Genomic DNA, 24,468 nt, shown 5'->3' with positions numbered 1-24,468 from the left:
ATGAAGTAGTCAGAGGGTGGAGGAGAGGGAGGAACAAGCCCAGAATCGTCCAAGGTAGAGTTTTTAGCAAAGGTTTGAGCAAAGAGTTCAGCTTTAGAAATAGATGTGATAGCAGTGGTGCCATCTGGTTGAAGTAGAGGAGGGAAAGAAGAAGAAGCAAAGTTATTGGAGATATTTTTGGCTAGATGCCAGAAATCACGAGGGGAGTTAGATCTTGAAAGGTTTTGACATTTTCTGTTAATGAAGGAGTTTTTGGCTAGTTGGAGAACAGACTTGGCATGGTTCCGGGCAGAAATATAAAGTGCATGAGATTCTGGTGAAGGAAGGCTTAAGTACCTTTTGTGGGCCACCTCTCTATCATGTATAGCACGAGAACAAGCTGTGTTAAACCAAGGTTTAGAAGGTTTAGGACGAGAAAAAGAGTGAGGAATGTACGCCTCCATGCCAGACACTATCACCTCTGTTATGCGCTCAGCACACAAAGACGGGTCTCTGACACGGAAGCAGTAGTCATTCCAAGGAAAATCAGCAAAATACCGCCTCAGGTCCCCCCAACTAGCAGAGGCAAAACGCCAGAGGCACCTTCGCTTAGGGGGATCCTGAGGAGGGATTGGAGTGATAGGACAAGATAAAGATATGAGATTGTGATCGGAGGAGCCCAACGGAGAAGAAAGGGTGACAGCATAAGCAGAAGGATTAGAGGTCAAGAAAAGGTCAAGAATGTTGGGCGTATCTCCAAGACGGTCAGGAATACGAGTAGGGTGTTGCACCAATTGCTCTAGGTCATGGAGGATAGCAAAGTTGTAGGCTAGTTCACCAGGATGGTCAGTGAAGGGAGAGGAAAGCCAAAGCTGGTGGTGAACATTGAAGTCTCCAAGAATGGAGATCTCTGCAAAAGGGAAGAGGGTCAGAATGTGCTCCACTTTGAAAGTTAAGTAGTCAAAGAATTTCTTATAGTCAGAGGAGTTAGGAGAGAGGTATACAGCACAGATAAATTTAGTATGAGAATGACTCTGTAGTCGAAGCCAGATGGTGGAAAACTCGGAAGATTCAAGAGCGTGGGCACGAGAGCAGGTTAAGTCATTGCGCACATAAACGCAGCATCCAGCTTTGGATCGAAAATGAGGATAGAGAAAGTAGGAGGGAACAGAAAAGGGGCTACTGTCAGTTGCCTCAGACACCTGAGTATATATATATATATATATATATATATATATATATATATATATATATATATATATATATATATATATATATATATATATATATATATATATATATATATATATATATATATATATATATATATATATATATATATATATATATATATGATATATATATATATATATATATATATATATATATATATATATATATATATATATATATATATATATATATATATATATATATATATATATATATATATATATATATATATATATATATATATATATATATATATATATATATATATATATATATATATATATATATATATATATATATATATATATATATATATATATATATATATATATATATATATATATATATATATATATATATATATATATATATATATATATATATATATATATATATATATATATATATATATATATATGTATATGTATATATATATGTATATGTATATATATATGTATATGTATATATATATGTATATGTATATATATATGTATATGTATATATATATGTATATGTATATATATATATATATATATATATATATATATATATATATATATATATATATATATATATATATATATATATGTATATATATATGTATATGTATATATATATATGTATATGTATATATATATGTATATGTATATATATATATATATGTATATGTATATATATATGTATATGTATATATATATGTATATGTATATATATATGTATATGTACGAGTATATATATATGTATATGTATATATATATGTATATGTATATATATATGTATATGTATATGTATATGTATATGTATATGTATATATATATGTATATGTATATATATATGTATATGTATATATATATATGTATATGTATATATATATGTATATGTATATATATATGTATATGTATATATATATATGTATATATATATATATATATATATATATATATATATATATATATATATATATATATATATATATATATATATATATATATATATATATATATATATATATATACTCGTATATATATATATATATATATATATATATATATATATATATATATATATATATATATATATATATATATATATATATATATATATATATATATATATATATATATATATATATATATATATATATATATATATATATATATATATATATATATATATATATATTGAAACGTACACCAACATTGAATATGCAATTAATGATAATTTATGATATGCACGTGAATCATAATCCCGTGGTAAGCAATAATAAACCGATGCTTGGCTGTGGCCACTGCGGGAATAGCAAGGATGGTGAAGTGGTGTTGTGCCTTCGGTTTTCTCAAGCAAGGAAGGTAGTGACAAGTTCTGTTTTTATAGATTCAATCCTAAGACCAGGCAAAAAAAAAAAAAAAAAAAAGGGCCAGAAATGGATAGACATCACAATATTGTAGGTAAACCGTAAATGCTTTCAAGAGACTAGCAGTCATTTCAACTTCAGAGGTTTGGCAGCCATCATATCATTACATATTGAGCAGGGAACATTATTTTTTTATTTTATTATGTCAGTTTTTTTTTTGTGAATTAATTTATTAACGATGCTTCGTAGGTGTTATAATGTTATGTAATAATTATAAGAATTTAGGAGCATTTCAATGTAAATAGAGTACCGTAGGTACTAAAATTATATGAAATTCCCGTTAGGAACTAAACGATTAAGATTTGGTTTATGTGCGAGCCAGTTTGTCCTGAACCAAGAAATTTGCTCGGTCATATCTTGGAAATATCTTCAGGCAATGCAGGCATTTCCGCCTGAAAACAAAATTGCTGCTCTTAATGAAATCATTTAACCATTTTTTTTTTTATCCTAAAACTGATGCAATATAGTGTGTTTTTTTTTTTCCATCCTGCAAGAAAGTTATTATTCATCCTGCAGGACAATGACTTCTTTATCCCGCAAGACACCCACCGTAAGCAAGTCAACAAAGTGATTTTTTTTTATACCCATAGGACTTTTGGTAGTTATTGCGTCAAATCCGTCGAATGGAGATATTTCACTTGTATTGCACATCAATATAGACCACATGGACTATGTATGTATGCGTTTTCAGTTTGAAATTCCTATATTCCTGGAAATTATTATAAATTTTGTCTCTTGGTGTCTTATGATTCGATCATTGTCGCGCACCGATGACCTGTGTTGACAAATTTGTTTTCTTAAGTCGTAAACATACTGGTTACATCACTATGAAGAGTTTGCCTTTTTTATGAGGTTCCTATGTTGATTTTAAGCATTTCATTAAATTCTTCTAAAAATCAGCCTTAGTACTCGGTTAGGAAAGGCCCGGTTTCGGGTGGACAGTCAAGTATGGTGTAGTCTGTGGTTAGATGCATTGCATATGTTAGACATATTTCATAGTTCTAATGTGTTAGTTCATATTTCATACTCTCAGTTTAGTTTGTGGTCCTATTTTTTTTTTTTTTTTATGCTTGTCTTGGATGTGCGCTAGTTTTAATATTCCAGTCAATATTTCCATTTTGTTTGTGAGTTACTAGTTTCTGTCTTTAATTATTGTGTCTTACTATGTTTTTAATTTGTCTAGAGCTGGGTTTTATGATGGACTACTGTCTTGTTTCATATATTTCAGCTTGCGTCTTATGTATTTTCTGTTTTATACATCATACTTATTTTGTAATTTGTTTTGTAATTTTATATCAATACTGAACACTGTGGTCAACAAATTATCTATTTATCTATCTATCAGAGTAAGTGTGTGTGTGTGTGTGTGTGTGTGTGTGTTTTGTTTGCACTGTAAAATAACTTTTCTTGTACTGTTTTAATATATTCACCATATCGTTTTGGCATTTATACATTCTCCAATAGATTCATAAATAGATCGATCGATCGATAGATGGACAGGTAGATAGAAGTGGGTGGATAGACAAGTCTGTATGCAATTTATGCACTGTTCCTGCATTTGCTTAACAGAAAGGTTAATTTATTGGTTATTTTTCTTTAAATATGATATGTAAATACAGTCTCATGAGTAATATAACTCATTCTAAATAAATAAATGTTACTAAAAATGAGCCAAATTTAATAAGTTCTTAATCTCTCTAGATCAATACCATGCACCTGGAGTGGATTAATATTTGTCAGATGAGGTCACTTTGATGTGTTTGTCACAGTGACCTCACCTGCTTTGTCTCAATCGATTCCATATGGCCTAAGATGAATCAGGTGAGATCACCTTGACATGTGTTTGCTGCCATGACTTCACCTTATTCAACTCAATCAATTCCATGTGCACATCAGTTGCTTATACAAAAGCAGATTTTTTTTTATTTATTTATTTTTTTGCTGCTACTGCCTTTCAACGGTATAATTAAGCTTAAGTACGTACTGTACCACTTCAGTTACCCATGTTCCTGAGATCTTAGAGAAGGCGGCTGAGGAAGGTCTACAAAAGGAGGACAAAGTGAACTCAAGAGATGGTTGAAGATATGTTGGAGGATGACTGTGCTAATGACAGGAGTAGTACTGAAAAATACATCGGAAGTGATAGTAATTACGGTGAAAAAGATATCGATGAACTCACATCGGCAACCGAAAAATAGGTAGCAGACAGTGATAACCTTAATATGGAGCAGAATAATGTTTTTTTTAGAAACACCGTGAACAGTAAACAGTGATACACATTAGTCAGATGAGCTAAATATGAAAAAAAAAGAAGGTAGAAGAGGAAAATGAAGCTCTTAAAGAACATATTTCCTTAGAAAGAAAACCTTATTCACCTAATTTACTTTGACATAATTAATATTCATAATAAAGTAGCAACAAAAGTAGAAAAAAAAATGAAACCATTTGTAACCAGACACAAATTTGGGCTTTTATGAATAAATAATAATAATAAAAAAAAAAAAAAACATTAGCTATTGGGCAGATGAAGGTACAGCTTCTGCCATTATTTTACGCAGCATCAGCTCCAAGTTATTATTTAAGGACTGAAAAAGGCTCTTCTCGTCTTTTAAAAAAAAAATACGCTAAATACACGAGTGCAGAATCTTAGCTTTTTGCATTCCATTCTATCAGTAATGAAGTCGAAGGCAGGTACATTATCTTCATTAGGCAATCTAACAATAATGTCATTTGATGAGCTGAGTCATGCAAGAAAATGAAAACATATTAAAGGGAAGGATGTGCTTTATAAGCCACAAGGACAGGTTCAGGCTGTCATGCGAAGTTTTTTTTTTTTTTTTTTGCTAAATGGAAGCAACCTATATGTTATTAAATTTGAAGAAAATCATATGGAGAAAAAGTTGGAGGATGTAATGAAAAATGCAGAATATCCCTAAGATACTCTTGTATACGAATTAGGAGCTCCTAATCTTCGTGCGTGGAATCGTTTCTTAATTGACGCTGTAAATTCAAAGAAAACATCATTAAAAAAAACTCATGTACAGACAGACATATTTCTTTTTGCAGATGCCTTCCAATATGATCAAATCAGATTGAAACAATTTCATTGATTCAGGATTTACTATGAAAAATGGAGATGTTATTTCAAATACACGTATCCTTGAAATGTTGATGAAAACGTAACTTATAAATTAAGTTAAACTCCTTTGAATGTGATTAGGAGTCCAAGATAAAGTGTAAAGTAAACAACATAGTTGTTATCTAAGTCGTGTGCAGATTCATTGAAACATGGATGCTGAAGAGAGTTGCTAGAAACTAAAGATTGGAGAGACTGTTGACTTATAAATTATGTAAATGAGTGGTTTGATATTATTAATGGAAGTGGAATGCCTAAAGATGTAAAATCACGCAATACTTACGCCGTTAACATAACATCAAGAGAAATATTCTGCACAGGATGTTTGATATAATGTTAACCATGAGAGTAAAACACTAAGATTCTAAGCTCTATCAATTTCAGAAAAGAATACAAGCTTCCTGTCAATCATTATTAGGGGTGTTTTATATGCTAAAGGATATGTATGGCATTTTCTATATTAAGGCACAAAATTTGAATGAAGACTGATTAGAAATATTGTATTAGACAAACGATCATCCTGATTCATGAAATTTTATATAATATATATATATATATATATATATATATATATATATATATATATATATATATATATATATATATATATATATATATATATATATATATATAATAATAATAATAATAAAAAAGTACTTCCTTGGGAAGGTTGTTGTCCTGGTCACTGATATAACAAACTGCAGTAGTATGGACGAAAACATTGACCCAATATCTAATAAAATAGTGGTAAGTATAGCTAACAATGAATCTTGTACTGACACAAAACTGGATATGGAAATTTGTTTAGTTAGCATTTCTTCAGGAAAATGGATGTTTTTGAAAGTAATATGTTATTAGAGACGATAGCTGAAAATGTAAAGGGACTTATAGATACAGGTAAAGATTATGTAACGAGGGCAGACACAGTAATACAGGAGGAACATATTAGACATATAGGAAGATATGGCATAAAAAAAAAAAGTTTGAAATATCTTCATTTAGGAAAAAAAAAAGCATATCAGAATATCTGACCTGGACAAATTTGACAAAAGAGAGGACAGTTTTTTATTTATCTTTTTTTTTATGTAGGTGGAACACTGGCCAAGGGCAACAAATATGCAAAAAAAAAAAAAAAGCCCACTGAGATGACAGTCCCATAAAAGGGTCCAAAGCGGTAGTCAAACATTGGAGAATATGTGTCTTGAAACCTCCCTCTTGAGGGAATTCAAGTCATAGGAAGGTGGAAATACAGAAGCAGGCAAAGAGTTCCAGAGTTTATCAGAGAAAGTGATGAATGACTGAGAATACTGGTTAACTCTTGCATCATAGAGGTGGACTGAATAAGGGTGAGAGAAAGAAGAAAGTCTTGTGCAGCGAGGCCGCGGGAGGAGGGGAGGCATGCAGTTAGCAAGATTAGAAGAGCAGTTAGCATGAAAATAGCAGTAGAAGACAGCTAGAGATGCAACATTGCGGTGATGAGAGAGAGGCTGAAGACAGTCAGTTAGAGGAGAGGAGTTGATGAGGCGAAAAGCTTTTGATTCCACCCTGTCTATAAGAGCGGTATGAGTGAAATCCCCCTAAGACATGTGAAGCATACTCCATACATGGACGGATAAGGCCCTTGTACATAATCAGCAGCTGGTGGGGTGAGAAAAACTGGCGGAGACGTCTCAGAACTCCTACCTTCATAGAAGCTGTTTTAGCTAGAGATGAGATGTGAAGTTTCCAGTTCAGATTTTAAGTAAAGGACAGACCGAGGATGCTCAGTGTAGAAGAGGGGGACAGTTAAGTGTCATTGAAAAAGAGGGGATAGTTGTCTGGAAGGTTGTGTCGAGTTGATATAGATGGAGGAATTGGGTTTTTGAGGCATTGAACAATACCAAGTTTGCTTTGCCCCAATCAGAAATTTTAGAAGGATCAGAAGTCAGGCGTTCTGTGGCTTCCCTGCGTGAAATGGTTACTTCCTGAAGGGTTGGACGTCTTTGAAAAAAACGAGGAAAAGAGCAGGGTAGTATCATCAGCGTAGGAGTGGATAGGACAAAAAGTTTGGTTTAGAAGGTCATTGTTGAATATTAAGAAGAGAGTGGGTGACAGGACAGAACCCTGAGGAACACCACTATTAATAGATTGAGGAGAAGAACAGTGACCGTCTACCACAGCAGCAATAGAACGGTCAGAAAGGAAACTTGAGATGAAGTTACAGAGAGAATGATAGAAGCCGTAGGAGGGTAGTTTAGAAATCAAAGCTTTGTGCCAGACTCTATCAAAAGCTTTTAATATGTCCAAGGCAACAGCAAAAGTTTCACCAAAACCTCTAAAAGAGGATGACCAAGACTCACTAAGGAAAGCCAGATCACCAGTAGAGCAGCCTTAACGGAACCCATACTGACGATCAGATAGAAGGTTGTGAAGTGATAGATATTTAAGAATCTTCCTGTTGAGGATAAATTAAAAAAGTTTAGATAGGCAGGAAAGTAAAGTAATAGGACGGTAGTTTGAGGGATTAGAATGGTCACCCTTTTTAGGAACAGGCTGAATGTAGGTAAAGTTCCAGCAAGAAGGAAAGGTAAATGTTGACAGACAGAGCTGAAAGGGTCTGACTAGGCAAGGTGCAAGCACGGAGGCACAGTTTCAAAGAACAATAGGAGGGATCCCATCAGGTCCATAAGCCTTCCGAGGCTTTATGCCAGCGAGGGCATGGAAAACATTATTGCGAAGAATTTTAATAGGTAGTATGAAGTAGTCAGAGAGTGGAGGAGAGGGAGGAACAAGCCCAGAATCGTCCAAGGTAGAATTTTTGCAAAGGTTTGAGCGAAGAGTTCAGCTTTAGAGATAGATGTGATAGCAGTGGTGCCATCTGATTGAAATAAAGGAGGGGAAGAAGAAACAAAGTTTATCGAGATATTTTGGCTAGATGCCAGAAGTCACGAGGGGAATTAGATCTTGAAAGATTTTGACACTTTATGCTAATGAAGGAGTTATGGCTAGTTGGAGAAATATAAAGTGCATGAGATTCTATTGATGGAAAGCTTAAGTGCCTTCTGTGGGCCACCTCTCTATCATGTATAGTACGAGAATAAGTTGTATTAAACCAAGGTCTGGAAGATTTAGGTCGAGAAAGAGTGAGGAATGTATGCCTTCATGCCAGACACTATCACCTCTGTTCTGCGCTCAGCATACGAAGACGGGTCTCTGACACGGAAGCAGTAGCCATTCCAAGGAAAATCCGCAAAAATACCTCCTCAGGTCCCCCCAACTAGCAGGGGCAAAACGCCAGAGGCACCTTCGCTTAGGGGCATTCTGAGGAGGGATTAGAGCGATAGGACAAGATAAAGATACGAGATTGTGATCGGAGGAGCCCAACGTAGAAGAGAGGGTGACAGCATAAGCAGGATTAGAGGTCAGGAAACGGCCAAGAATGTTGGTCGTATTTCCAAGACGGTCAGGAATACGAGTAAGGTGTTACACCAATTGCTCCAGGTCGCGGAGGACAGCAAAGTTGAAGGCTAGTTCACCAGGATGGTCAGTGAAGGGAGGGAAGCCAAAGCTGGTGGTGAACATTGAAGTCTCCAAGAATGGAGATCTCTGCAAAAGGGAACAGAGTCAGAATGTGCTCCACTTTGGAAGTTAAGTAGTTAAAGAATTTCTTATAGTCAGAGGAGTTAGGTGAGAGGTATACAGCACTCTGTCGTCGTAGCCATATGGAGGAAAACTCGGAAGATTCAAGAGCGTGGGCACGAGAGCAAGTTAAGTCGTTGCGCACATAAACGCAACACCCAGCTTTGGAACGAAAATGAGGATGAAGTAGGAGGGAACAGAAAAGGGGCTACTGTCAGTTGCCTCAGACACCTGAGTTTCAGTGAGGAAAAGAAGATGAGGTTTAGAAGAGGAGAGGGGGTATTCTACAGATTGAAAATAATATGTATAATCATATAATTGCATCGAAACTTACTGACAAGATACACTGTGCTGTTAACTATGTAATATTGTCATGGGACAAAACGTATAGAAACAAAATTAAATGGAAATATAAGACACCATTCTGTAGCGATCACAAAAAAAAAAAAAAAAAAAAAAAATAGCTAGGTACCTTAAAGGAACGATAACGTCTTAGATTTAAATATTTTATAATCCTTAAATAAAGCCTTACATAGTGAATGTGGGAACTATTTGAGTGTTTTACTCATCCAATTTCCTCCTAGCTAACACATAATCACAAAAAGCATCACTAAATATAATCATAAATAGGGGATTACTTAGCTGTGGTTCTCGTGGTTGGGAATAGGGGTTTGTTGGTCACTGGTATTTCAAACGTGTCTCGCACTTTGAGATATCCAATTATTCTGACTTCAAAGCTCTTGTCAACTTAGCGAATTTAACTAAAGGAAACCGGTAGAATAGCAAGAATACGTCTTACAGGCTAATGAGGCTCTACCAGCAAAACAGTTGCCTCGTTGCCACGTCAAAAACAAAATATATGCACAGTTCGCACACATCTTCTCAATTTATTTACTTTAACAAACTAATACTTAGTTTGTGTTAGATTAACCTTAATTATCCCTTAATATAACTACAATGTATATACAAGTCACAACACAAACCGATAATACATTGATATTATGCGTTATACTAGTGGAAATTTCCACATATTGGAGCCGGCGGTTACCTGATTCAGGTAATATAACCACCTGAGATTCAATTCCTCCATCTTTTTTGTGACCTTTGAGATGCTACTCGGGGTGGCTTGGTTTGCCCCTCGGTATCTATTCCCTCCCGAACCTGGGGCAACCCTCCGGGTCTACTAACCTCAACAGGGTTGATCGAAGTAGACTCAGGAGAGCCTATGGGGATAATTTATTTATAGTTCTGAGAATCTTTTATCCCTTTATCATGATTTTGGCCGTTCTAATGATTTCATTCTCATCAGGATATGATTTTAATGTCGTAGCTAAAGACTAAATGGAACGATTTTTCTCCTATCTCTGTAACAATTGTTTTGACATTAACTATCTCTCAAATACAGGGACCTATCGTCTATGGTCGGGTCTAGGATATTAACTATACTTTGTGCTTCAGGACTTGTTCTTTTCCTATAACGTTTTTCATGTCAATGAGTGCTTCATTTAAGCAGCATGTCAGAAGATAACATGAGGCTAAATTGGATAAGGGAGACCACATCACATTCAACTTTTTTTTTTAAACCAGAAAATACATACTTCTCATCATTTTATTGCATGATAATTACGTACAAGAACAAAGGCTTTAAGATTTTATCAGTACTTGTGAAAGCTCTTCCACGTCTACTGAACTCGCTATCTGATGACTACCATGGTGCGGCTCCTTAATTTAAATAATTCCATAAATCTCTCTCTCTCTCTCTCTCTCTCTCTGAACTGGAAATTATTGTAGAACAAAAATCTTTCCAAACGAGGGGTATGTTCCCTCAAGTTACTAACATCACTGGTGGAAAAACACGTTCTCTGAAGAATAGTGATTGTTATAATGTTGAAAATTATATAGGTTATGCATACTGTAGTCAACAGGATAAACACACTGCTCCAGACAACGCTGTGACATTATAATTCCCATATTTGAGTAGCTGTAGTCCAGAGAAGGCTTTTCAAGTAGATAATTACTCCAGCAGTTAGCTGAAGCGAATGTGCCCTCCTTGTGCCAGCGACGTATCCAACGGTACACGGTGGAGAGACTCACTCCAACTTCAAACGCTATGTCTTTAATCTTCACGCCAGACACCCACAGTCTCAGGATACGTACTCGATCGATGAGTCTGTTTTTCGATTTCATTTCGCCGTGCTGCATAATACGTACACGTTAAGTACCACCTGGTGTGTGTATATATATATATATATATATATATATATATATATATATATATATATATATATATATATATATATATATATATATATATATATATATATATATTTATGTAGGAGACACTGACCAAGGGTAACAAAAATCCAATAAAACACAAAATGCCCACTGAAATGCCAGTCCCGTAAAAAGGTCTAAAGTTGAAGTAAAAAATTGAAGGATAAGTATCTTGAAACCTCCATTTTGAAGGAATTCAAGTCATAGGAAGGTGGATATACAGAAGCAGGCAGGGAGTTTCAGAGTTTACCAGAGAAAGGGACGAATGATTGAGAATACTGGTTAATTCTTGCATTAGAGAGTTCGATAGAAGAGGGGTGAGAGAAAGAAGAAAGTCTTGTACAGCGAGGCTGCGGGAGGAGGGGAGGCACGCAGTTAGCAAGATCAGAAGAGCAGTTAGCATGAAAATAGCGGTAGAATACAGCTACAGATGCAACATTGCGGCGATGAGGGAGAGAGGCTGAAGACAGTCAGTTAGAGGAGAGGAGTTCATGAGACGAAAAGCTTTTGATTCCACCCTGTCTAGAAGAACGGTATGAGTGGAATCCCCCCCAAATATGTGAAGCATACTCCATACATGGACGGATAAGGCCCTTGTACCGAGTTAGCAGCTTGGAGGGGGGTGAGAAAAACTGGCGGAGACGTCTCAGAACACCTAACTTCATAGAAGCTGTTTTAGCTAGAGATGAGATGTGAAGTTTCCAGTTCAGATTATAAGTAAAGGACAGACTGAGGATGTTCAGTGTAGAAGAGGGGGGCAGTTGAGTGTTTTTGAAGAAGAGAGGATAGTTGTATGGAAGGTTGTGTCGAGTTGACAGATGGAGGTTGACAGATGAGTTTTTGAGGTATTGAACAATACAAAGTTTGCCTTGTCCCAATCAGAAATTTTAGGAAGATCAGACGTCAAGCGTTCTGTGGCTTCCTTGCGTGAAATGTTTACTTCCTGAAGGGTTGGACGTCTATGAAAAGATGTGGAAAAGTGCAGGATGGTATCATCAGCATAGGAGTGGATAGGACAAGAAGTTTGGTTTAGAAGATCATTAATCAATAATAAATGAGTGGGTGACAGGACAGAACCCTGAGGAACACCACTGTTAATAGATTTTGGAGAACAGTGACCGTCTACCACAGCAGTAATAAAACGGTCAGAAAAAAAACTTGTTACAGAGAGAAGGATAGAACCCGTAGGAGGGTAGTTTGGAAATCAAAGCTTTGTGCCAGACTCTGTCAGAAGCTTTTGATATGTCTAAGGCAACAGCAAGAGTTTCACCAAAATCTCTAAAAGATGATCACCAAGACTCGGTAGGGAAAGCTAGATCAGCGGAGCGGCCTTCACGGAACCCATACTGGCGATCAGATAGAAAGTTGCGAAGTGATAGATTTTAAGAACCTTCCTGTTGAGGATAGATTAAAAAACTTTAGATAGGCAGGAAATTAAAACAATAGGACGGTAGTTTGAGAGATTAGAACGGTCACCCTTTTTAGGAACAGGCTGAATGTAGGTAAAGTTCCAGCAAGAAAGAAAGGTAGATGTTGACAGACAGAGCTGAAAGAGTTTGACCAGGCAAGGTGCAAGCACAGAGGCAGTTTCGGAGAACAATAGTAGGAACCCCATCAGGTCTATAAGCCTTCCAAGGGTTTAGGCCAGCGAGGGCATGGAAAACATCATTGCGAAGAATTTTAATAGGTAGCATGATGTAGTCAGAGGGTGGAGAAGAGGGAGGAACAAGCCCAGAATTATCCAAGGTAGAGATTTTAGCAAAGGTTTGAGAAAAGAGTTCAGCTTTAGAAATACATGTGATAGCAGTGGTGCCATCTGGTTGAAATAAAGGAGGAATGGGAACGAAGTTTCAGTCTGTAAGGACTGAGGAATGGGAGCGAAGTTTCAGTCTGTAAGAAGAAGTTGTGTGTATAGTTAAGCCTGATTCGCTTGGGGGATTTGTTAAATCAGAACTTAATGATACCTGATGTGCACACTCATCATCAAATCCCTTGTTCACACGCTTCAAATGATCGACATGGACGATCTGTTCTCCTAAGGTTTTGAGATCTAGAATTTTTACTTTGTGGTCATGTAGAGATTCGATTACACGGTGTGGCGCAAAGAAGAATGGATCTAGTTTAGAGTTGCGATCGTGAACTCTGGCTATATCACCGACTTCAATGGAGGAATCTGTCACTCTATGATGTTGTTTCCGCAGCATCTCAGCTTGCGATGTAGTGAGGCGTTCGTGAATGACCTTAGGGGTTAACTGAAAATCGCGGAGACAACATTTGACGTAGTCATCCATGTTGTAGAAACGATGCATCGCACTGTGGAGAAATTCAAATGGAAGACGATTGTCGGTACCAAACAACACGAAATGTGGAGACTCATTGATGGTGGAGTGGATTGCTGAGTTGATAGAGCAGGTTATCTGAGGAAGACATACGTCCCATTAGTGCTTTGCTTTTGTTATGTACCGCAGAACGTCAAGGATACGTTTATTACAACGCTCGACTTTGCCGTTCGAACTGGGTGAGTGAGGAACGATGTTACATTTCTTGACATTAAATCCTTTACAAATGTCTTGTAAGACAGAGTTATTGAATTCAGCACCATTGTCAGATAAGATGACACGAGGAGAGTTATAAGGACAAGTTATGTTGTCAATGATCGCGCGATCAACAGGGGTTGCAATTTTGTCCTTGAGAGCTAGAAGAATGGTAAACCGAGTCAAACTATCCACACATACTAGAAGATAACCATAACCGTTCTCTGTAAGTGGGAGTTTGTGGAGATCAACAGAGACTGAATCCCAAGGAGCCGAAGCGACGGGGTATAGAAGCGATGGACTGTCGTGAGCGAGTGAGGGACGGTGTGAAGCACACTGAGAACAGACCGCACAATGTTGAAAGATCTCCTTCCTCATAGTCGGCCAGAAATATGGTCGTTTTGCTTGTGCAAGACATCTGTCCCGACCTAGATGTCCTGTGTGGGGTGAGTCGTGAACGTGGTGAAGTATGGTACTCAGTAACGACTGATGTATCACGAGCTGATATAAACGCTCACTAGAATCGTTAGTAGAGACATGACTCAACTTATACAATAGACCGTCTTGTATGAAAAACGTATCAACACTTATTTGCAACTTAGGAATATTTGTTTCATCACCAGATTCGAGATAAAAAGCAACACCATAACAGAATGCGTCTGAAAGTTAATGTTTCTTTATTTCATTCGTGGTTGGCATGGCAGGATTCTTTGTCTTGGCGGTGATAGCGGCAACATTGCGTGATATTGCGTCTGCCAATAAGTTTGCCTTACTAGAAATATATGAAAATGTAGGATTAAATTCTTTAATCGTGGGATACTAGCGAGCAAACTGACCTGTGAAGTTATTGCCTTTGAAGGTCTCTGTGACAGCATAATGATCAGTGTGGACATGAATCTTGTAGCCTGAGATGAGTTCACGGAAATGACATAAGGCTCAGATAATGGCGAGACCTTCACGCTTTGTGACCATAATTTTGCTCTGCCTTGTTGAGAAGTCTGCTGGCATACGCTAATACGCGATGTTTACTGAGTGAATCTTTCTGCATGAGAACAGCACCGATTCCAAAGCCAGAAGCGTCAGTGTATAAGATGAAATCTTTCTCGAAATTAGGAAAAGCAAGGACTGGTGCTTGGCATAAGTCAGTTTTGAGAAGATCAAAGGCATTTTGTTCCCTTTCAGACTAGATGAATGCAACATTTTTTCATGAGCAAATGAGTGACAGGTTGAGCGATAAGGCTGAAATTTTGGATGAACTGGCGATAAAATCCAGTAAGACCGATGAATTGCCTGATCTAATCGATACGGGTAGGAACAGGAAAAATTTTTCACAGCGTTTTCATTTTTACCGATGAGACCTGAGAGAAAAGAATTCATCAATCTCTGAAACGTTAAAGCCGAGTTACGTAGACCCTGAGCCATGCGTTTGAACATGAATTGGGCAGATGAGGTAGTGAAAATAGTATATGGCCGTGAAGTTTCCTCTGATTCAACTTGGAAGAATCCTGAGTGTATATCTATAGTGGAAAGTACCACATTTGAATCACCGAGAGACTGAAGATCACCTAACCTCAGCACTGGATAATGGTCAGGAATGGTAGATGCGTTTAGTTTGCTGAAGTTGAGAACGGAACTCTGATTTCTTTGTTTCTTTGGAACAAGTAACAAGGGAGCGTTGTGAGGTGAACAGGCAGGTTCCATTACATCCTGAATTAATATACCTCGCACAGCTTCATCAAGCAGAACACGACGGCTGTGTGGCACCCTATAGCTGGGGGTATAAGATGGTCTGGATCCAGGCGTCAGATGAATTGTGTTAATGACGACGTCTGAGTGGCCCTCAGGTTCACCAGAGAGCGAGTCAACATTCCTGAAAGAATTTAGGAGAGCGAGTAATTCATGTAGAGATTCTGGGAAATCAAGTACAGATATGTGATCATCCATGATAGGTGGGAGAGAAGATATGTTATGGCTGTCAGATGGAGATATATTATTGATAGAGAAAGAAGGTAAATCATCCAAGATTACAGCTTTCTCAGAGTAAGGCAAGGCTTCTCCGAGTAGCACACCTGGTATGAGCTTGATAGGCGTAGATGTGACATTTTTAAGCCCGATTTTGCAGAATCCATTGTCATCGATTGTGGTAAGAACGGATTCTAACTCAACACCTTTGCATTGTTGTGCATAACAGAGGATATCAGTGCCTGATACAGCAGACTTAATCTTAGCATTTACAACATATAAAAGCACATTCAGATAGCGTTACCGGATCTGCTAGCAAAATGTGTTTTCATGGAGTTACATCGTGGTCTGACTGGGAAGTTGATTGAGAATGAGGCTGTGAGACAGGCAAATTAGATGACATGACACAAGAGTGCTGTGTAGATAACATCTGATCGCTAGTAGAAGGAAGAGTTGCAACAGATGGTACTACACCAGCAAAAGAAGAAGCACCAGAGGGAAGAACAGTGGAAATATAAGCATCCCCTTGAGCGATTTCTTTGATGGCAGGGAAAAGACTGATGTCATATTTGCAAATGTTTTTCAAACCTATGGGAAAATCTGCATTGAAAGATATTTCTGATACAATATAAAAATAATCATATATGTCTGTTTCCTGGGATGATAAAGACAGTGATAGGAATACTTTCCCATGAGGTAATATCACTTTCCCATATATACCAATGAGATTTATATCAGGAGGTAATATAGTGATGTGATCCTGAGAAGAGGAAGAGTCTCCGAAATACAACCATCTTGATAAGGTTAACCGCAGCACCCTTGTCAAAGAAAGTTTTGTATGATAGAGTGACACGTAACATCTGTGATAATACTATTGAATACTCCATCATATCTAATGTTAATTGAAGGAAGTGCTGAGTTAGGAGGATCTGTGAAACATATCTTGTGTTATGTACGATGTTTAGGTACAGAAGAAGGTGAAAACTTGATGGATGATGTTATGATGGATTGATCAGAGAAGGGCGCGAAGAGTTTTTCTACAATGTTTGTGGAGCCTGAGACTGTGCATGATAATGCCTGCAGTTTTGTAAGAAATGACCTAGCCTTTTGTGAAAGGAACAGAATGTTTCAGAATTGAATGAGTGCAATCAAGAACAGCCCTACACTGCACGAAAACATGACCAGGCAGCTTGCAGGTGACATTTCTTGATCTCGATTTCGATCGAGTGTACTGATAGCGAGATAGAGGGGATGTGCGTCTAATGTAACGTCTAATGTAACGTCCACGAGAAAGAGAAGAACGCTAAGGTGGGTGAGGAGAAGAGGCAAATGAGTCAGTTGAGGCAGCGAGAGCTTGAACAGGTTCGGATGTGGAAAGGAGACGCTCATTAAAAATGACTTTACAGACATCATATATGTTATCTGATTTGTGGAATTCGATGTTACTTGCGACCTGGAAAATGGGAGCATCAAGGAAGGTGGTGAACAAGGTATAAGCTATGAGCCTTTTCAACCCATCCGTTGACAGTGAGTCATTTGTAAACCAATTTGAGTCTTGGAGCTGAGAGATTAATTCTGAGCTTAGAGAGGAAGCAATGTTTTCTGCCTGCTAAGGATTAATATGTGAGAGGACGTGCTGTAAGATAGATTTGGAGAGTTTGAGAAGAAAATGGATGGCTCCAGGCTTGGAATGACTCTGGATATGATTCCTGAGGTGAGTGGGGAAATCTTCAAAGGTGGTGAGAGAAGGAAATTTTTCTGAATTCACTCCCAACAGGTGGGAGTGGAGAGGGACTGCAGATAGTGGCGCTGCACCCAGCCAGCACATGCCTAACGGTCAGGTATGTCTTGATTAGGGTCACGGCGAACCCTCTCTATACACACTGACTGGCTATACTTTTGTAGTAGTTGATAACAAACTGCGTAGCTGAACCCCATCAGCAATGTTGGTTTCTTTCCACTCCGTATGAGCATGACATTTTATGTATTCATCAAAGTGATGGCAATCAGATGGAAAAAGAATTTTTGGTGCCAGCTGAATGTTTTTCTCTTATAATCTATGAAGTTCACCATCATATCTGCTTAGTCCACAATTTTCACATTTTTAGTGTAGTCCAGGACCAGGTCTGGCTTCTTTGTGGGTTCCTTTATCTTGAAGTGGATTTTGCCTGTGTCTTTTATTTGTCCTATGTTAATGGTAGACAGCATGACGACTTCTCACTTGCCATGCCATTTCATGCCCATCAGCTTTACTGATATCTGCAGGCTAAAATCTCCTGATCTGGTCTTGCTGTTTTTGAATTTTGGCATAATGATATTAAAAATAAATAAACAAATAAAGAAATAAATACGTCTCTGATTTTCCAAATGTGATCTGCTGTTGAGTGTTACTGGCAAATTGTAAGGAACAGATTCAAAGAATTGCTTGAAACCTATTCCTGCTCATGTATTTATGGAAAGCAGGTGTACCTGGCAGAGTCTTCTTTTTCTTTTTTCCTTTTATCACTTGAAACATAATTCTTTGAATGCAGCATCAGTAACATGAGAGCAAGAAATACAGAAAGTTCCCTAACGTTACTGTTGGATCCGCATGTTGAATCTTGTCCCGGGTTGGTGTCTCGCTCTTCTTTTCTAAATATTGCTGCTGCTTACTACTAAGATAATCATGCTAATTATTGGTTTCATTTACAGGTTTGTTCATGATTTCCTAATCCAAAAATGCCTCAAAATATTTCACTTCAGCTCCATCAGGCATAACAGGAAAACCTGATATTCCTGATAAAGACGAATCAAAGTGATAGACATGGGGCACAGAGTCCTGGCTATCACTCCATGTCAAAATATTTTTTTTGTTAGGAGGATGTGACATGACGCCACTCCAGCTTCGTGCCTAACCTGTGGCTCATATTTCACGTTATCATGCTCACTGCCATTCATGTGCTCCTCCTCCTCCTCTTCACATCCAGTCTGTTCGTCGCCGTCGTCCTCCTCTTTCCCTCACATCCAGTTACTTCGTTCTCGTCGTCTTCCTCAGTGCCTGCTATCTTGTCCTCCTCCTCCGTTTCCTGCCAGTCATCTTGTCGTCGTCGTCCTCCACGTCAATGCCAATCATCTTGTTCTCCTCCTCCACAATGCCAGTCATCATGTCGTCATCGTCCTCCTCCTCCTCAGTGCCAGTCATCATGTCGTCATCGTCCTCCTCCTCCTCCTCCTTCCTCCCCTCAGTGCTTTCAATCTCCTCCTTCTCCTCTTCCTCATGAATCAGACTATGATGAGGCGGTTTGTGACTCATGGTGTCTTTGATGATGATCTGATGATGTTAAAAATTATTCTATAAAATTTATGATAGTAATTGTAGTCATGTAATTATACGTTACATACACGTGATTACCATAACAATGTATGTAACAATAATTATAGCATTAAAGAGTGAATGAGTTAAGACATTAATATTATTGTTGCTGCTCTCTTTCTAACTCTAATAAACGAATGACACTGATTTCTACTACAACTGCTACTACTAAGACCATTACTGTTACTACAATATATCAACAACAACTATAAACAAAACAAAATAACAACAATAAAACATCTATATAAATAACAAGAACAACAAAACAACAGTTACAATAACAATAATAAGAATGATAATGATAGATACTAAGAATAAATAGGATATTGATGATGATGATGATGATTAATAATAATAATAATAATAATAATAATAATAATAATAATAATAATAATAATAATAATAATACAGTAAGAAGAAAAAGATGATGATGATGATGATGGTGTTAATGATAATGATGATGATCATGATGATGGTGATGAAGAACAACAACAGCAGCAGCAGCAGCAGCAACAACAACAACAACAACAACAACAACAACAACAACAACAACAACAACAACAACAACAACAACAACAACAACAACAACAACGACAACAACGACAAAAACAACAACAACAAGCGATAATGGTACTAATTAAAAAAAATAAATAAAGATTGAACGGGACGAAGCCAGCAACAACAACAATAAGAAGAAGAAACAGATGATAATAACAACAGGACCACCACCAGCAACTAAAAGAGGAACAGCAAAAACAACAATAATAGTAATAACAATAATGACGATGATGACATAAATAGTAATGATAATAAGAATATAGTAGAAATGATAATACATAAAGTTATAAGGCAATAATAATAAAGATATGAAGAATATTGATAGTGTAAATGATAAAAACAATGCCAACGATAATAACAATAATGTGTGTGTGTGTGTGTGTGTGTGTGTGTGTGTGTGTTATTGCGGCGTGTGGTAGGCTGTCAGCAAGGATTCTACTTAAGTTCCTTGGCTATCAGAGACAGACTTGACATTTTAAGAATTTTCTAAACGACGTTTTAAGAGATCATTTAGAATTTAAAAGATATTTAGAAGCATAAATAATAATCATATTGATAATAATAATAATAATAATAATAATAATAATAATAATAACAATAAAAATAATAATAATAATAATAATAATATAAGAAAAGATAATTATACCTATAACAAGATATAATAATGATAATAATAACAATAATAATAATAATAATAATAATAATAATAATAATAATAATAATAATAATAATAATAATATTTTTTTTTATTATGTAGGAAGGATACTAGCCAAGGACAACAAAAATCTAATAAAAAAAAATGCCCACTGAAATGCCAGTCCAAAAAAGGGTCAAGGCAGTGGTCAAAAATTGGTGGATAAGTGTCTTGAAACCTCCCTCTTGAAGGAATTCAAGTCATAGGAAGGTGGAAATACAGAAGCAGGCAGGGAGTTCTAGAGTTTACCAGAGAAAGGAATGAATGATTGAGAATACTGGTTAACTCTTGCGTTAGAGAGGTGGACAGAATAGGGGTGAGAGAAAGAAGAAAGTCTTGTGCAGCGAGGCCGCGGAAGGAGGGGAGGCATGCAGTTAGCAAGATCAGAAGAGCAGTTGGCATGAAAATAGCGGTAGAAGACAGCTAGATATGCAACATTGCGGCGGTGAGAGAGAGGCTGAAGACAGTCAGTTAGAGGAGAGGAGTTGATGAGACGAAAAGCTTTTGATTCCACCCTGTTTAGAAGAGCAGTATGAGTGGAACCCCCCCCCCAAGACATGTGAAGCATACTCCATACATGGACGGATAAGGCCCTTTTACAGAGTTAGCAGCTGGGGGGTGAGGAAAACTGGCGGAGACGTCTCAGAACAGCTAACTTCATAGAAGCTGTTTTAGCTAGAGATGAGATGTGAAGTTTCCAGTTCAGATTATAAGTAAAGGACAGACCGAGGATGTTCAGTGTAGAAGAGGGGGACAGTTGAGTGTCATTGAAGAAGAGGGGATAGTTGTCTGGAAGGTTGTGTCGAGTTGATAGATGGAGGAATTGAGTTTTTGAGGCATTGAACAATACCAAGTTTGCTCTGCCCCAATCAGAAATTTTAGAAAGATCAGAAATCAGGCGTTCTGTGGCTTCCCTGCGTGATATGTTTACCTCCTGAAGGGTTGGACGTCTATGAAAAGACGTGGAAAAGTGCAGGGTGGTATCATCAGCGTAGGAGTGGATAGGACAAGAAGTTTGGTTTAGAAGATCATTATATCATATATAAATAAATATATATATATATATATATATATATATATATATATATATATATATATATATATATATATATATATATATATATATATATATATATATATATATATATATACTATAGATGAAAAGAAAAAAAAAATATAAGATTGTCTCAAGCATGCATCAAACTACTTCGACAGTTGCTAGGTGACTGATCACAAAAATGGGCGTGGGTTATGCCGGCGGTGTCCGGTAGTTCCCAGTTTCTCGCTAGACGATGCAATTCCATCGGCAAAATAATAATAGACACGGCATTGTAAGGGTTAACAGCCACAATAGGCCTCTCCGAACTTAATGAATTCTTCTCTGCTGTACACATAAGCTTGTCCAGAGCTTACTATGGCTAGATCAGTTTTATTTATTTATTTATTTTTTTACATGTTTATGACAGTCAAATAAAAAAATAAAAAAATAGGTAGAAAAAAAAAAAAACACTGAGCGCTTATTTTCAACTGAGCAACCCACATCAAATTCAACATAAGAATTTCGATCCCCGACATTTCATTAACTGGTAAGATTACCATTGTCCACATTGGAATATTTTATTTTATTTATTTATTTACTTATCTATTTTTTTGTTTGTTTATTAATTTGAAAGCCTTGTGAGGAATTTTTGGGTCACCATGATTTGTTTCATTTTTTCTCTGTAATTTAAGTGTGGGCTTTAGACCTTAATACATACATACATACGTACATACGTACATACATACATACATTCCACTAGTATTTTCTTTTCTTGTTTTCAGCGAAAAAAAAAAAAAACGGTATGTTATGAACAATGGGGTTGAGTAAGCTACAAATCATACAAAGAGAGAGAGAGAGAGAGAGAGAGAGAGAGAGAGAGAGAGAGAGAGAGAGAGAGAGAGAGAGAGAGAGGCCGCCTTGCGTGCAATAAACACTCAGTTCAGCTGTACAATGAAATAAATCCAACCTCTAAAAAAAATGACAATCCATTTAGAATTGTTACGATGACAAAGAAAAACAAAATAAATAATGCGTGTACTTTTCACCTGTCCAGTTATCCATACTTTGAGAAAGCGAGCTTCCGTTCAGAACATGAGTATGAGTAGGTTCGCCTTATTGCTTCAGACATTTCCAGACCTCTGATTTATATATTATGTTAAGCAGCTTTTCATTGCAAGTTTTTTTATTGTAAAGTCTGTAAATATTCTTTTGTATTTTACAATATCCTATATAGGGGTCTACTTACAGTATTAGTACCTGGAGACGTCAAGGCTAAAGATCTGATGAAAGCAAACTGCATCCACGCTATGTCTTATAGTGCTGGCTAGTGATTAGGTGCCGGGGCTTCCTTTCCATCACTTTAAATGTACAATGCCACGTAACCTTTATGTCAAGACACACAAACTCACGTGCACGCGCACACACTCACTTCTCTTCTCCCACCCACCCACGCCCCACACAGACACCTGTAGAAACGTAAATATTTTAGAATGACAACTACGGTAAAAGTTGGGAAACTACAATCTTTACTGGAAATTATCTTAATCACAGGAAAATATTATGTAATTAACACACACACACACACACACACACACACACACACATTTAGTAATATATATATATATATATATATATATATATATATATATATATATATATATATATATATATATATATATATATATATATATATATATATATATATATATATATATATATATATATATATATATATATATATATATATATATATATATATATATATATATATATATATATATATATATATATATATATATATATATATATATATATATATATATATATATATATATATTATTATTATTATTTATTTATTTTATTTTTTTCTGGCTTTCCTTACTGAGTCTTGGTCATCCTTTTTTTAGAGATTTTGGTGAAACTTTTGTTGTTGCCTTGAATATATCAAAAGCTTTTGATAGAGTCCGGCACAAAGCTTTGATTTCCAAACTACCCTCCTACGATGAGTATGTAGCTATGGAACATGAAGACAATGCAAATGATATAGTAGAACAAGTAAAAAATACCATACCACCAGAGATGGAAACACCAGAAGTGTTAGAAAAAATGAGGAAGTCAACTCTACACACGAAACATCAACTATAGATGAGGTAGATGAAACTAACAAGACAACACACAGAGAGACAGAAGATGAACAAGAAAGTAGATATAACCTTACGTCACGAAGTACAGCCCCTGAACTCCCAAATTTAATGCCAACTCCAATTGAATATAGTCAAAGAATGTGTAGAGAATAAACTAAGACATTAGGTTTGTCCACATATATGTTGTGTCGCCAAAGCGGTGACAACAGCTCCTACTAAAGAGTCCTAAGTCAAAATGTATTTAAGCTACACTCCTGTCTTATAGAGTGCTCCTTACCGGCCGGTAATATATAATTCCTTTAAAACTAAACCCTATGGATATCCAACAACCTTTGATAAAAAGCAAGAAGTATCACTAGTGATTTGGAATGGAACATCGCTCATATGAATGCATGATACACTGAAGTTTCTTCATTAAAAAACTCAGTACAAAATTTTAATAGATTATTTCAGAAATTGTTTGTTGACATGAACAGGTTTCTAAAGTATCTAATTGGAACAGTGCATCCCTTAAGAAGTAGACGCGAAGCG

General features: G+C 36.3%; 1 long non-coding RNA gene across 1 annotated transcript in view; it reads right to left on the bottom strand.

The window, feature by feature from the left end:
- Positions 1–23,114, bottom strand: part of LOC135113926 (uncharacterized) — a 36,352-nt gene extending 13,238 nt beyond the window's left edge. Inside the window, exon 1 of the long non-coding RNA XR_010275124.1 lies at positions 23,040–23,114. This is a non-coding gene — a long non-coding RNA (uncharacterized LOC135113926). The remainder of the gene's footprint in view (positions 1–23,039) is intronic.
- Positions 23,115–24,468: the final 1,354 nt, after the last annotated feature.

Source organism: Scylla paramamosain, chromosome 26 (genome assembly GCF_035594125.1).
Source record: "Scylla paramamosain isolate STU-SP2022 chromosome 26, ASM3559412v1, whole genome shotgun sequence".
In the NCBI taxonomy this organism is placed as follows: Eukaryota; Metazoa; Arthropoda; class Malacostraca; order Decapoda; family Portunidae; genus Scylla; species Scylla paramamosain.
The sequence above is the reverse complement of the archived record's forward strand: the minus strand, read 5'-3'. Positions and strand labels throughout refer to the sequence as shown.